The following is a 14,371-nucleotide window of genomic DNA, read 5'->3' as shown; positions in this document are numbered from 1 at the left end:
TTTAATTCTAATATGACATAATGCAAGCCTGTGTGGCACTGGGAGCCTTTTCACATATAATTATACCGTTGAAAGCCAAATTTTTTTTGTTTGTAAACTCTGAAGGCCATAGAAGGACAGATAAAGGAATGGCAAATTCCACTGAGTGTTTTATCAGCTTCCTGACACTCTCTGAATGGTGCCAGACAAAAAGGTGAAAACCTTAAAGCTATACATAGGCTATACTTAGGCTTGTGAACAGTGTTTTAAGTATATTTTCAATTCAGACTTCCTTTGTTTTTCTCCAAATGCTCAGATACTTTTACTCTTTGCTAGCAGGCTGAGATGGCTACTTTAGATTATATTAGAAGCTGCTTGTCTGTATTTGGGACTAAACAACTGGTTAATGGGGCTGACTTAGAAATAATCTTTGTTCTCTTCTCTCCCACCGTTTCTTATATCTTCCCCACTTGACATTGACAGAGCAGGTAACTATGCCTGTAGATGAGGTAGCCCAACACTTTCTTTTCAAGACCCTGGGTTTAGTAGCTTAAACTGTCACTATACTTAAACTGTTCAGACTAACATTTTCTGTGCTGTTTGCTTCAGGATGAATTTTTTTTTCCTTCAGAAAGTTTCAGTTAAAACTGTTCAGCTGTTTGAGAATGAGGTTTGGGAAAAATGTTGTTTTGTCTTGTTACAAAAATTCTTACAACAGTAAACATCTTCGTGCTTTGGTACATGCAATTTAGAGGGGAAGTTGCCCTACTGTTAGGGCATGCCTTTTTCTGACCTTGTGAAAATTTGGCTGAGTTAAACACCTCAAAAAATTGCAGTTTGCAAAAGTAGAGGTTTTATTAGATTTTGGGAGCTAAATTCTCCAAAGATTCATCTAAGCATGCACCATCCTCGGGCAGTACAAGACTTTCCCTGCAACTGCTTCTCCTAGCAGCCAAGTGCCACTGTGGTGACAGGCACTAGCATTAAGTCCAGGGAGACGCACTCTCTCCTGTGCTCTCCATGCACACTGCCTGGGAGGAGGAGGAAGCCACCTGACTCAAATTCAGAGGGGAACAGGAAGAGATGCAGGACAGGGTAAACAGAGGGGAGCACAAGGGGAAAGATGGGTCAGAGGGCAAGAGTGGGTTAGGAGCAAGAGCTGGGTGGAGGAGGCAGGAGCAGAGGGGGCAGAAGCCTGAAGGGGCAATAGGAAAATGGTCGGGAGAGGGGCAGGAATCAATGGGGAGGCTGGAGGGACAGGGACTGAAGGGTCTGTAACAACTAGTGAACACTCCCTTCCAGAGCTTGGAATTGAACCCAGGATTCCCAAATCTCAACATTACTTTGTCTTTCAAAGACTTGTGAAAAATGCTGATGAAGTGTCTTTTCCTCCTTTTATGCAGGTCCATGCAGAAGATACCTGCCAGTCTTTTTTTTTTTTAAGTTCAAGGAGTAGAGGACTGTACTGTGGATCTAAAGATCCCCACTCTGCTGCTGACTCGTGGCGAATCAATATGGCTTCACATGATGGAATTTCTGGTTTTTGAATTTTTAAGATTTTTAAAAACTTGAGAAATTGCACCCCAAAAAGCTACATTAAAAGTGATGACTGGAAAGTCAAGCACTCAAAAGTTAGGATGTCCTTGAATTAAGGTTGTCCATGACTCCTTTGTGCTTATACATTATTATACACTGTTTAGTTTAATTGATCAAACACTATTTACTTCCCCCTATAAAACCCCTGGTTTCATTCAGTGCACAGGATGCATCTGCTTTTGGGATGAATCAGGCTGTGTAGTGAAAGAGGCTGTTGACTGTAGACCATTACCTCATTTGTTGCAGAAGTTGGAAGGTGTGTAGTGAATACGGCAGGGGATTGCAAGAAGAGAAAGGACAAACTCATGGTTAAGGCAGTTGAATACTGCCCTGGAGAACTGAATTCTATCCTGGCCTCTGTCACAGAGTTCCTGAGTGATACTGCAATAAGAGCCCTGTAGAAAAGACACCAAGATTAAATGAATAAGTCTGTATTCAGAGCAAGGTCTGAATGGTATACAGCAAATGAGGCATGGAGCATCACTTTGAATGATGAGGATATTAAGAAATATGGAATAGCTTTCCATTCAGTGAGCACTGCTCATTCTGTGTACTGAATGAGGCAGGGCTCTTGTGGAACAAATATGTAAATAAACAACATCTTAATGCAGATGCACAATGAAGTTCAATTAGTAGATTCCAAGGCCAAAAGCTATCACCATTGTGATCATCTAGTCTGACCTCCTGTATAACACAGGCCAATGAACTCCCCTTCCCTCTTCCTGCTACCCCTCCCCCGCCCCCCAAAAAATTCGTAGGTCATAACTTTTAGAAAAACATCCAACCTTGATTTTCAAATTGTCAGTGATTGGTAAATTGTTCCAATGGATTTTTACTCACCATTAAAAATTTACCCCCTTTTTCTAGTCTGAATTGGTCTAGCTTCAATTTACAGCCATTGGATTGTATTATACCTTTCTCAGTTAGATTTAGGATCCTTTTAATAAATATGTTTTCCCCATGTAGGTACTTATAAACTGTAATCAAGTCACCCCTTAACCTTCTCTTTGTTAACTTAAATAGATTGAGCTCTTTGAGTCTATCGCTATAAAGCATGTTTTCTAATCTATCAATCATTCGGGGCTCTTCTGTGAACCCTCTCCAATTTATCAACATTCTTCTTGACTTGCAGACACCAGAATTGCACATACTATTCCAGCAGCAGTCACACTAGTGCCAAAAAAACTCAAGTTCTTATGTTCTTGGGAAATATGATTCCTTCTTCCCACATTGTGGCTTGTATGTTTTATTGCACTCTTCTAGAACTGGTGCGATGTCTAGTTGGCCTGTTGACTTTTCTGGTCAGGTCTCATGTTCAGGGGCAAGACTGGCTGACTTTCTTTAACAAGCTCAACTTGATGACTCCTCCACAAGGAGACCCTACTTCACTTTAATGGGGCATAGTTAACATAAAAGTCACATACTCAATACCTTTTTAATCCTCGATTTATGTTTCTATGAACTCCTTAGAAGCACCAATATTCCGCCCCCCCTTCAGTTTTGTTTTCATTTGATCGTTCCTATGTGCTTTGAGAAAACTTGATACTTCCTGGTACTTTAGAGAAAGCGTTCTCCACCTTTTTCTTTCTGAGGTTCCCCAACATGCTATTAAAAACTCCACAGCCCAGCTGTGCCACAACTGTTTTTCTACATATAAAAGAAAGGGCTGGCGCTAGGGAGTAGCAAGCAGGGCAACTACCTGGGCCCCATATCCCTCAAAGCTAAATTGCTCAGGTTTCTGCTTCAGCTCCGGGTGGTGGAGCTTGGGGCCTTGGGCTTCAGTCCCGTATGGCAGAGCTTTGGCTTTCTGCCGTAGGCCCCAGTGAGTCTAATGCTGGCTCTGGTAGGCAGACCCCCTGAAACCTGCTTGTGGCCCCAAGGGGGCTCCGGAACCTGGTTGAGAACTGCTACTTCAGAGCAACTGTTCACATTTAGGCAGTAGAGACATGAATATGAGTAAAGATAATTTGGTGTTTCATTATAACACCATCATTTTATTATCCCCATTAATAGCAAATGTTTTAGAATTCATTTCTGGTTTATTATAAAATTTAAAAAAAACTTTTTAACTTGTACCAAACTATGCCCTCTGATATGCACTCAATCTCCTACCACATTCCTTTTAAGCTAAGATACCACTTAGGTTTCTTCCCTGCACCAACCAGTTCCTGACTGAATTCACCTCATACAATCTCCCCTGAGGATATGCTCCCCCATCATAGCACAGCACACATAGTGCCCCAGGTCCCTAGCCCAAATCTGTACATATTGGCTCCCCTTTGTTCCTTTCTCCCCCAAAACACACCCAAGTTAATTCCATTTCTGGGGCCCCAGACAGAAGAACTCACATGATTTCCTCCTTCCTCCTCATCCCCTCCTCCCCCTGCCAAAAGGGTAGAAGCTCACAGAGTACAAAAATCTGTTCTTCCTTCCTCTCCCACCAGACCAGTAAGTTAGTTGTGTAAGCAGGGGAACAGTCCCGCTATTGTGGGGAACTTTCCTGGCTTTTGCACTACCCCGGTGAAGTGGGCTAGCGAAAGGATCTGAGTCCTCACTCCCACTTCCTTTACCCAGTGGTCTCCCTGCCCTTGAGGACTCTCCTTCCACTCTCCTGTCTGGCAGAGTCCTCGTAACCCCGACAAGGCTGGGCCCAGGATTCCTGGGGGACTCGACCCCCAACCCTGCTGTGATCACCTAGGAGAGGGGTTAGGGTCCCCACTCCGGGGTACTCTCTCTGCACTGGGCACTTCTCTGACCCACTGACCATTACATACAATTTAAAGCAAATGCAAGTTATTTAATGAACAATTAATTTTAAAAAGAATAAGGGAAAATGGGAAAGGTTAAAGGAAACACATCACCCCACTCTGTGGCAGGGAACATCACAAACAGTGTCTCTGGAATGTTAGGGCAGTTCACAGTCTGTTCCTTGTAAGTCCCAGGCCTTCTTCTCAGGCCCTGGCTGTGCTGTAGGGATGCTGTGGGTTGGACACTTGCTCTGGTGGTGGCCACACGCTCTCAGGCTCTAAGTGGTAGGATCCTTCTTCCCAGTGTCGCCCCCACCCTGTCAGGGGTACGATCGAAGCCTGGCCTGCAGAGCCTCTTGGCTGAGGTGTCTCCCTATGCTGGGCCCGCTGCCCAGGGTCCCCCTCGCTCTCCGCAGCTGCTCACTGCACCCAGCTCCAGACTGCTCCAGCCCCAGCTCCGCCACTCTGTCTCAGCACTGCAGCTCCTGCTGCTGCTCTGCCTCCAGCTCCCTGGGCTGCTTCTTTGGCCCCTCTGCCTCTGGTTGCTGCAGCTCTGCTCCCAGGACAGGTCTGCTCTGCTGGCTGCTTCTGTGACTCTGCTCCCAGCACTGACCTGCTTCCTGGGCTGCTTTTCTGGCCCCTCTGGCTCTGGTTGCTGCAGCTCTGCTCCCAGGACAGGTCTGCTCTGCCAGCTGCTTCTGTGACTCTGCTCCCAGCACTGACCTGCTTCCTGGGCTGCTTTTCTGGCCCCTCTGGCTCTGGTTGCTGCAGCTCTGCTCCCAGGGCAAGTCTGCTCTCTCTGGGCTGTGCCTCTGGCTTTGGGGCTGCAGCTCTGCTCTGAGCACAGGGTCTGCTCTCTCTGGGCTGCTTTTCTGGTCCCTCTGGATCTGGCTCAGCTCTGCTCCCCAGCTTAGCTTGGGCCCCTGCTTTCTCCTTAGCTCGGCTCCACTCTGTCTGACCCAGGCAATTCCAGGTCACATGGAGGATGGGACCTCCCTGGCCTCCTGACTCCCTGATTAACCTGCCTGCCCTGTCATTCAGGCTGACCTGGAGCATTGGCCTCTCCCCATTGTTCCTGTGGGCTGTCAGTCTCAGAGTCCTGATTCTCCATCGACCTTTCCCCCCTTTTTAGTACTGGGAGCTAGTAACTAAAACACCTCTGAATGTTAGTAAGAGGGCGATAGTCCCCTTATGTTTGCCTTGTTTAGGGTACCAAGTAGTGCAATTATCATATGTAGTTTTCCAGGCCTTGGGTCATTCAACAAAAAGTGTATAATTTCTTCCAGAGAGAACCATTAATTCCTCCCTGCAGCATCACATAGTAAATCATGATGTGTCATCTTTAGCCTCTCACTTTTCTCTTCCCACTTACATTGCTGCTGACTCCCAAGGGGGAGCAGGGGTGGGGGTGTGTGTGTGTGTGCGTGCGAAGCATCTGCAGTTGACTTGCTTTATGTAAGCAAATTTCTCCTTTTAGCCTATGGTCAGCCCACATAGTGGAGTAATACATTCTTATATCAGCAGATAGGGGATACAGTAAATCATAAGTGTGTTGGTAAATCAGCCCTCTGCTGTATCTGAGTACTTCGCGGTTTGTGCCTGCTCTACAATTCCTCATTCAGCAAAGTGCTTTGCATAAGCACTTTCATAGAACCATAGACATGTAGGGCTGGAAGGTATCTCAAGAGATCACCTAGTCCAACCCCCATGCACTGAGGCAAGACTAAGTAAACCTAGACCATTCCACAGGTATTTTTATAACTTGTTCTTAAAAACCTCCATTGATGGGGATTCCACAATCTCCCTTGGGAGCTATAGCAGGGACACCATTCGCCAGCTTCCTTGTTGTGGCCAGGGGCATTTCCAGAGCACATTCCATGTACCTCCTCTCTTCAGGTCTCCTTAGGAGTGCTGTGTACTCTTTCTCAGTCTTGCCCTGAAACTGGGTCAGTAGCCCAAAGTAATTCAAGGTAGTCCTCAGTGTCCCAAGCACAAGGTGCATCATAGTAACACCAGTGTTTGTACCCATCTCCAATATGCCTGCTGAGTACAGAGCCTTTAGCCAGCTCAGCTGAAGCCTTGTCCTCCAGCTCTGCCTTTCTTTTTCTGTCAGCACATTTGTGTTCTGAGATGGAAAGTGGCATAAATACTCTTCTCCTTTTGAGAGCTCCTCCTGATTGGCCAGGAGAGAAGGGAGCCTTGCACCTTTCTGCACTACAGGACTCCTGACATCGGGCCCTTAAAGTAATAGAGTCCTTGAATTTTCCTATCCTAGTGCTAACTCCCTGGGACAACCTCCTCTCATTTAGTTTCAGCCAGTTTCTGAGCCTGTGCTCACACCAACATCCATGGAATGTAATCTTCTGGCCACCCTTTGGCTTAAAGGGCCAGTATACCCTGTCACAGAAGCTTATTCCATTGCTTAACTATTCTTGTAGTTCGAAAGTTTGTCCTTATATCGTTGCTTCAAATTAAGCCAATTACTTCTTGTCCTACCTTCAGTGGACATGGAGAACAATTGATCACCATCCTCTTTATAAAAGCCTCTAACATGTTTGAAGATTGTTATCAGATTCCCCCTCAGCATTCTTTTCTCAGGACGAAACGAAACACACACCCGCTCCGCGCCCGCCCGCCAAAACCTGAGCATGTTTAAACTTTTCCTCATAGGTCAGGTTTTCTAAATCTTTTATCATTTTTGTGTCTCTCTATGGACTCTCTCCATATTTTCTTAAAGTGTGGCACCCAGAACTGGATACAATACTCCAGCTGAGGTGTCACCAGTGCTGAATAGAGCAGGACATTTACCTCTCATGTCTTACCTATAACACTGCATCGCTGAACTGGGGGCTAAGACAGAACCCTGGATCTCAGCAGGTGCAATAGTTCTGTCTGTCAGAGCTAGATTTTTCAGCTGTGTTTTAGCAAAAGTTAAGTTGTTTGTAAGTTAATATTCATCCTTTTTAAAAATTGGATTTTAGCACTTGGATCACACTGCTAATGTACTTTATAATTGTCTATTTTCACCTTGAAAATCTTAGTGGGAGTTCAGAATTCACTGTGAACACTTAATGTGCTGTGTCTAGCTGGCCAAACTCTGTTTTGCCAAAGGACCATGTAACCAAAATGGCATTCCTTTATAGACCCAGGGACTAGATTTTGTTTCTCTAAAGTAATATTATTTTCCTGAAGTGCAGTAGTGGCTGGCCTGGTTTTGTTACTGGAAAAGAAAACATAGGAAGTGGCATAATTCTTTGTCTTGGCTAATCTTCAAGAACCTCGTTAATGATCAGTGGCTACAGTGAGTGGATGAACTCTGGTCTTGAATTTTGCTTTTCTAACATGGATTAATAGAAATTGCTGATATGTGCCCAATCATGTCAGCCATTCAGGTGTTTGCAGGATGAGTGCTTGGAGAATTTGTCTTGTGTCACAGCAGTACAACTCAGTTTGTTTCAATTAGGTTTAGATTTGTTCCAGAAACACTTGATTTGTGGCAGGCTCTCCCTTGAATAAATGTCTCTAGGGATTCTCAAGAACATAAGCCATCTTTTCCATCACCTTTTAAAGTTTCTGTAGACATTTTATTTAGAAGACCTATCAGATGCATCCAGTTATTATAATCTGTTCCTGGCTAACAAAATTGGGGCTAGATTGTGCTGTACGGTGGTGGGGAGGGCCTGAGAAGAGAGGCTGGAGGAATCATCCATCCCCATGAATGCCTGGCTCCTATAAAGGCCAGGCAGAACTGTAGTCCTTGCACTTGGGAACACAAGTGGTGCAGCTTCCCTGCTCCCTGGGAATGCAGAGTGGTATCAGCATGCAAGGAACAGCAGTCTGCATGCCATGTGAGGCATAGTAGTGGGTGTCCTCTCTATCCATGTTGGTGATTTTGGGCTCTGCAATGTCTCTTATTCAAGGCTGTGCCTAACAGCCGCAACTTAGGCCTCAGGTGGAAAAGCGCAACCAAACTAAAGAGTATCTAGAGTCTAAAAAACTGCCTTGTTGGTCTGGATGTTGTTTTTTTCATTATATTAAAACTACTATAACTAAAGCCACACTGAGGATCATATTTTCATAGGTGGATGAGGATGCAATAATTACTTAAGCTGCATCTACACTGCAAAAAAGAAAAAGTGGCAGCGAGTCTCAGAGCCCAAGTCAGCTGATGTATGGGGCTCATGCTACAGGGCTAAAAAAATAGCAGTGTAGACATTCCTACTTGGGCTAGAGCCCAGGCCCCAGTGAGGGGGAAGGGTCTTGGAGCCAAAGTGGGAATGTCTACATGCATATTTTTAGTCCCGTAGCGCAAGCCAGAGTCAGTTGACCCAGGCTCTAAGATTCGCTGAAATGGGGCATTTTTTGCAGTATAGACATACCCTTAAAGAGCTGAAGATTCTTTTCTACTTTCTTGTACCACTGGAGAACTGTCTAGTCAAACTGTATCTCTGTAGTGTCAATGCTGTAAGTAGACCTGAGGAAACTGGAGAGATCATTGGCTGCCCCTGGTGAATCCAGTGGTCAGGGTTTTTGTTTACCATTCACTTGAGGGAATATGTCAGACTTGCTCTGTTATATACAACATAGAACTGGAGATAATCCCTGTGTAATAGAGTTCTCTGGGGTCAGGTGTCCTAGTGGTTAGCATCCTTAGTGCCACCTCCCTATGGGTAGGATTTTTTGTCCAGTCCATCTCTTAATCAGATGTGCGGAGAGGTGGGCAGGTGGTCTATGTCCCTCCTGTAGTAGGGGAATTTTGTAGGAGAGCCCGGGCCCACCTTCTCCACTGGGCTATGACCCAAGACCACAGGAAGGCCAACAGTGTCTGGCCCACAAAGGCGCCTTCTGAGTTACCCTCCCTGCGTCACTTCCTATTGTCTGGCTTTCTCTTCCAGCCCAATATAAGTTGAAAAGAAAAAGAAAAGGCAAGCAAAACTGCCAGCCCCAACTGGGCTTAACATGCAGTCTTGACCCCTCGGGAAGGCTTCTCCTGCACCCTTGTAAGGAGCCTTCAAGCTAGGACTTCCCTGCTTCCCCTTCTGAGCTGGGTGGTTCCCTTTTCAATGCTTTCTCCAGTTGGAGCAGGGTCTGCTGGAGTGTAGCTCCCTGGGGCCCGTACTTTCCTTTACCCCTTCAGGCCCATTATGGGGTCTTTACATTCCATCACGCTGTATACATTAATTTCCATTATATTTGAAACATCAGCAATATGAATTTACAGCAACTATTTCTAGCAACAGCCAAATGCCAGCATTCACCTTCAGGGGCCAGACGGGAGCATGAAAATAACTTCATGCAAACTTGTGGCCAACCTCTCTCATGCTAAAACAAACAATTCTACGCAAGGCTCCTGTTGCTGCCTGAGCTAGTGACATTGGTCATTGAGTTCGCTGAAGAGAAGCCTATGATCATGCATTTTATTCCTGATGCAGTTAGTTGGTGTTAGTGCAAGGCCATGCATCATTACCCTCTCCTCCTCCTCCACTGAACTATTAAGAGATCAAAAGCTATTATTCAAGGTAACCTAATAAAGACATTAGAGTGTGTGCTATGGAAAGAAGAATTCTGCATTATGATACCACTCGTTGCTGGTGAAAGATAGTGCTAGTGGTGTTCTCTCTCTGTGCAGCTGTACTGTAGGCCAAAAGTCATAAAACCTTAGATATAGAATATATTTTGTCAAAACGTGGAAATCATGAGCTCTAAAAGTAAAACAGAACTCAAAGATTGTGAAATATTGTTTAACTCTGGCAAAATACAAATTCTGATGCTGTATATTTTATAGATGTAAAATATTTTATTCTTCTAGTTCTAGAAGCAGGGCAAGAACTTATTTTTCAGACAAGATTCTTTCTTTTTATGTCACGCTGGCTTCCATGGAGTTAGTAAACCACTTAATAAAATTTAAATTTCCCTTAAAATCGCTTAAGTTAATGAGGAAAAACCAGACAACATCGTTTCATCGAATTTATGAAACCCCATATTTTTTAAAAAGTTCTGGAGATCTTGCAAAACCCAAATCCCCAATGAACCTTGCTGCTTATGACTAACCAAGTGGTAATTATAAAATCAAAGCTCTGTTAATCTGTAGCAGAGGGAATAGTTGCATCTATATTTAAGGTTGCCTGATGATTTTGAGTCTAATCCCTATTTTCCCTTGCAGGTAGAAATTATCCTGCAATTGTCTTTGCTCAGAAATGAATTCTACTTTCTAGTATGAACAAAAACAGTTCAGCAGTTTTTGAATATGAGGAGAGTAAAAGTAATAACCGACATTTCCTCAATTAAAAAAATCTGCTGGAATGACAAGAAATTAAAAGCTGAAATTTGTCATGGGAAAACTCCAATCTACATTAACTCCTGAACCAGATTGCCATGGACCTAAAGCTCATTTAAAGAAAAATAAATAAATGATTATTTTCTTGAAGCAGAAAATTTAATGGAATTCTTCAAATATCTTTTGATAATAAGCAGGCTTTCATATCCATCTGCCTTCCAGTTTAGTTGTTGTAGTGCATATCTGGATGCTGGTATTGTACTTGGCTCTGCAGAAAGACTATTTAATTACTGTCTGAGGATATTTATGTGGTTAAGGCTTTGTTCATACAAAGGCAATTCTCTTTAAGCTGTGGTTGGCATATGCATATATCAAACTATCCAAAAGATTTAAGTGGTAACCAGTTTTACAGCATAGACTGAGTGATTTGTTAATTTGTAGTTTATTTGTAATTTAGTTAAACATCATTTACATATATTCACATTAATCAGATCCAGCTCAGAACTTCTGAGTTTAAAAAACAAATAGTCACTGAATCTGCTACAAATTATACTAAGGATCATGCAGCACTGTTCCATGTAGACACAAGTAGCTTGGGAGTCAGTAACCAGCAGGGGAGGCAAATTGGACTGTTGTCAGTGACTGCTCAAAAAAAAAAAAAAAAAGTGCTATTTATTTTCTGAGTAGGAGACAGAGGTCTTCATTCTCTGCTATGTTGTCACTAAAGGTGTGCAAAGTGGGTGCAAAATGCTATTAGGTCAGAATGTACGAATACACAAGGTGTAAGGCTCACTTACTCTGATGTAAATTAAGAGCAAGGTCATAGAAATCAATGGATTTACACCATATTATTTAGATTGTAAACTCTTCAGGGCAGGGACTCTATAGCTATGTGTTATAGAGCACCTAGCACAATGTGGCCTCAGTCTCGTCTGGGGCCTTATGGGCACTACTGTGATAGAAATATTTAATAGTAACAACCTCCTTATGCAAGAATCAGGACCAAAGTTGTTTCTTGGAGTTCTTGGTAGCTCCTTTGCCTGAGAGATGCTCTAAGACAAATAGAACAATGAGATTTCAAATAAATGGTGTTTATTCAACAACAGAAGAAGAGTCCTTCCCATTCTTTATTCATCCAAAATTCCCAGTGGGTGAATGAAGACTGCAAGGTCATGGCCTATCTCACTAAAATTAAGTGAAATGAGTACTTTAAAAAAAATGAAGAGTGAAGGCTTTTGAAAAACATTTATACAAAAGGTAACAGAAGTGACTAATGATAAAAAAAGAAAAGGAGTACTTGTGGCACCTTAGAGACCAACAAATTTATTTGAGCATAAGCTTTCGTAGCTCACGAAAGCTTATGCTCAAATAAATTGGTTAGTCTCTAAAGTGCCACAAGTCCTCCTTTTCTTTTTGCAAATACAGTCTAACACGGCTGCTACTCTGAAACCTAATGATAAATTGGCTCCCTGCAAGACAGCAATGCTCTGTTTAGGGATTCCTCCTGAGTGCATTTTATTTTAGATGTCTCTTAAACTACGGTTGATCAGAAAAAGAGAACAGTAGAAATTAATACCCATTTTTTGATCTACAGTCCCTACTGAAATGGCAGGATCCATAGATTTTATACTGGTGCGTTAAAACCATCTATGCTTTCTAAATGAATAGTTTTAAATTACTGGCTGTTGCATAAATGTGCAAATCTGTTCGGTTTAAAAAAAATCAGGAATTTCCTCAAAGCTACAAATTTCTCACCAGTCACAGTAGAAAACCTGTGCTGGCGATGCACCAGCTGCTGAATTTTTAATATCTAAGTTACATATGTGAGTGAAATATAGAATAGTTTATTTTCACGTCTCCCCACTGAAATCCTATGGGGCCCTCATTTTTTCTATCTGTTTTGTGGAAATTATGAGGAGAAAAGTTCCCCTATAATCTGAATACAAATGTCAAAAAATGATTATTATTCCTTTAAGTGCATCAATCTACAGTCCTCTGTGAAATAATATTGGCAATATTACATATTTTTTCTTTTTCTGGTTCTGAAATAGAACATTATTTTTCCTACTCAGGAATTGATCACTTTCCCCCCCCAGTCCCTGGTCCATGGCCATTTTATTTAAGGACAAATAATCTTTTTGAGATTTTAAATAATACCATGACAATGGGAAACTGTGCCAATGTCATAAGCCTCTTCTCCTTCTCTACTGTTATGAAAGTGCAACAAGCCTATGGCTTACCCAAAGGCCACTGAAGTCAATGAAAGGCCACTGAAGTCCATTTACTACAGCATAGCAGATTTAGATTAAATTTTAGGAAAAACTTCCTAACTGTAAGAACAGTAGGACAATGGAACAGACTGTCTCAGGAGGTTATGGAAGCTTCTTCACTGGAGGCTTTCAAAAGGAGGCTGGATCGCCATCTCTCTTGGATGGTTTAGACACAACAAATCCTGCATCTTGGCAGGGGGTTAGACTAGTTGACCTTTGACGGTTAGAAGGGACCGATGATTTCATGACTTCAACAGGTATGCATCAGGGTTTTATTGTTCTAATTGGAAAGCTTAAGATCAAAGATCATGCTTTATAAGTGAAAAAGTGGAAGCCCCTCCCTGCCCCTTTTCCATGCAATTACTCTTGAATGGAACATCTTGGGCACAGCCCTATCATTTGGGACTACAACTGTGGCTGACCATGAGTAACATGAGTTCCCACTGCATGGTTGCACAAGGACAGGGCACAGTTTAGCTCAAACACACTTGCCATAAAACTAGTACATTTAGCTCTCAAGTCCACAAAAGTTTGTGCTGATTTTATTTGTAAGTGTACTGTATTACAGCTGTACATATGCATCTACTTAAATGACTATTAGAGTGTTAGGATATAGATATTCAGGCCTGTCTGTAAAGGCCTATACTCTAAGAATTTAGGTGTATTCTTATCACTTAGCTAGTTATAGAGGTACAAAAGAGAGAATCAAAATCACTGTCTGACTGTATAGGGCCTTCTCTTGCTGTGACAGTCTGAGGCCCTGTGCTTAAGCTAAGGCCTTTGGCAAGGCAGCAGAGGCAGCCATAAGCTAGGAAGCGAACAGTCACATCCTCACATTCCAAACTAGTCACATTGAAATAAGGTGCTATTGGGCTGTTAGAAATACAGTCCTGTCCTGATAGTGCCTATCACCTCCAGAGAAAGGGAAGTGCCTAGAAAATGTAAAAGGAAACTTAGTTTGATAGCATCCTGTCTGGCAAGAACTCACTTATCAATAGACACAGCTGGGAAACCCTTATGTCTTTATAGATGTATTTCAGAGTAACAGCCGTGTTAGTCTGTATTCGCAAAAAGAAAAGGAGTACCTGTGGCACCTTAGAGACTAACCAATTTATTTGAGCATAAGTACTCCTTTTCTGTTCACGAAAGCTTATGCTCAAATAAATTGGTTAGTCTCTAAGGTGCCACAAGTCCTCCTTTTCTTTTTATAGATGTAGTTGTGAAATCCTCACTTCTGTATTGTTTTGTCATTATAGTTCCCACTTTGCTATTGTTTATTTGCATGGTCTCTGTCTGATACTGTGATTGTTTCTGTCTGCTGTGTAATTAATTTTGCTGGGTGTAAACTAATTAAGGTGGTGGGATATAATTGGTTAAATAATCATGTTATAATATGTTAGGATTGGTTAGTTAAATTTCAGTAAAATGATAGGTTAAGGTATAGCTAAGCAGAACTCAAGTTTTACTATATAGTCTGCAGTCAATCAGGAAGTAAGGGGGGG

This window comes from Lepidochelys kempii, chromosome 3 (genome assembly GCF_965140265.1).
Source record: "Lepidochelys kempii isolate rLepKem1 chromosome 3, rLepKem1.hap2, whole genome shotgun sequence".
Classification (NCBI taxonomy): Eukaryota; Metazoa; Chordata; order Testudines; family Cheloniidae; genus Lepidochelys; species Lepidochelys kempii.
This window is presented reverse-complemented; position numbering follows the sequence as displayed.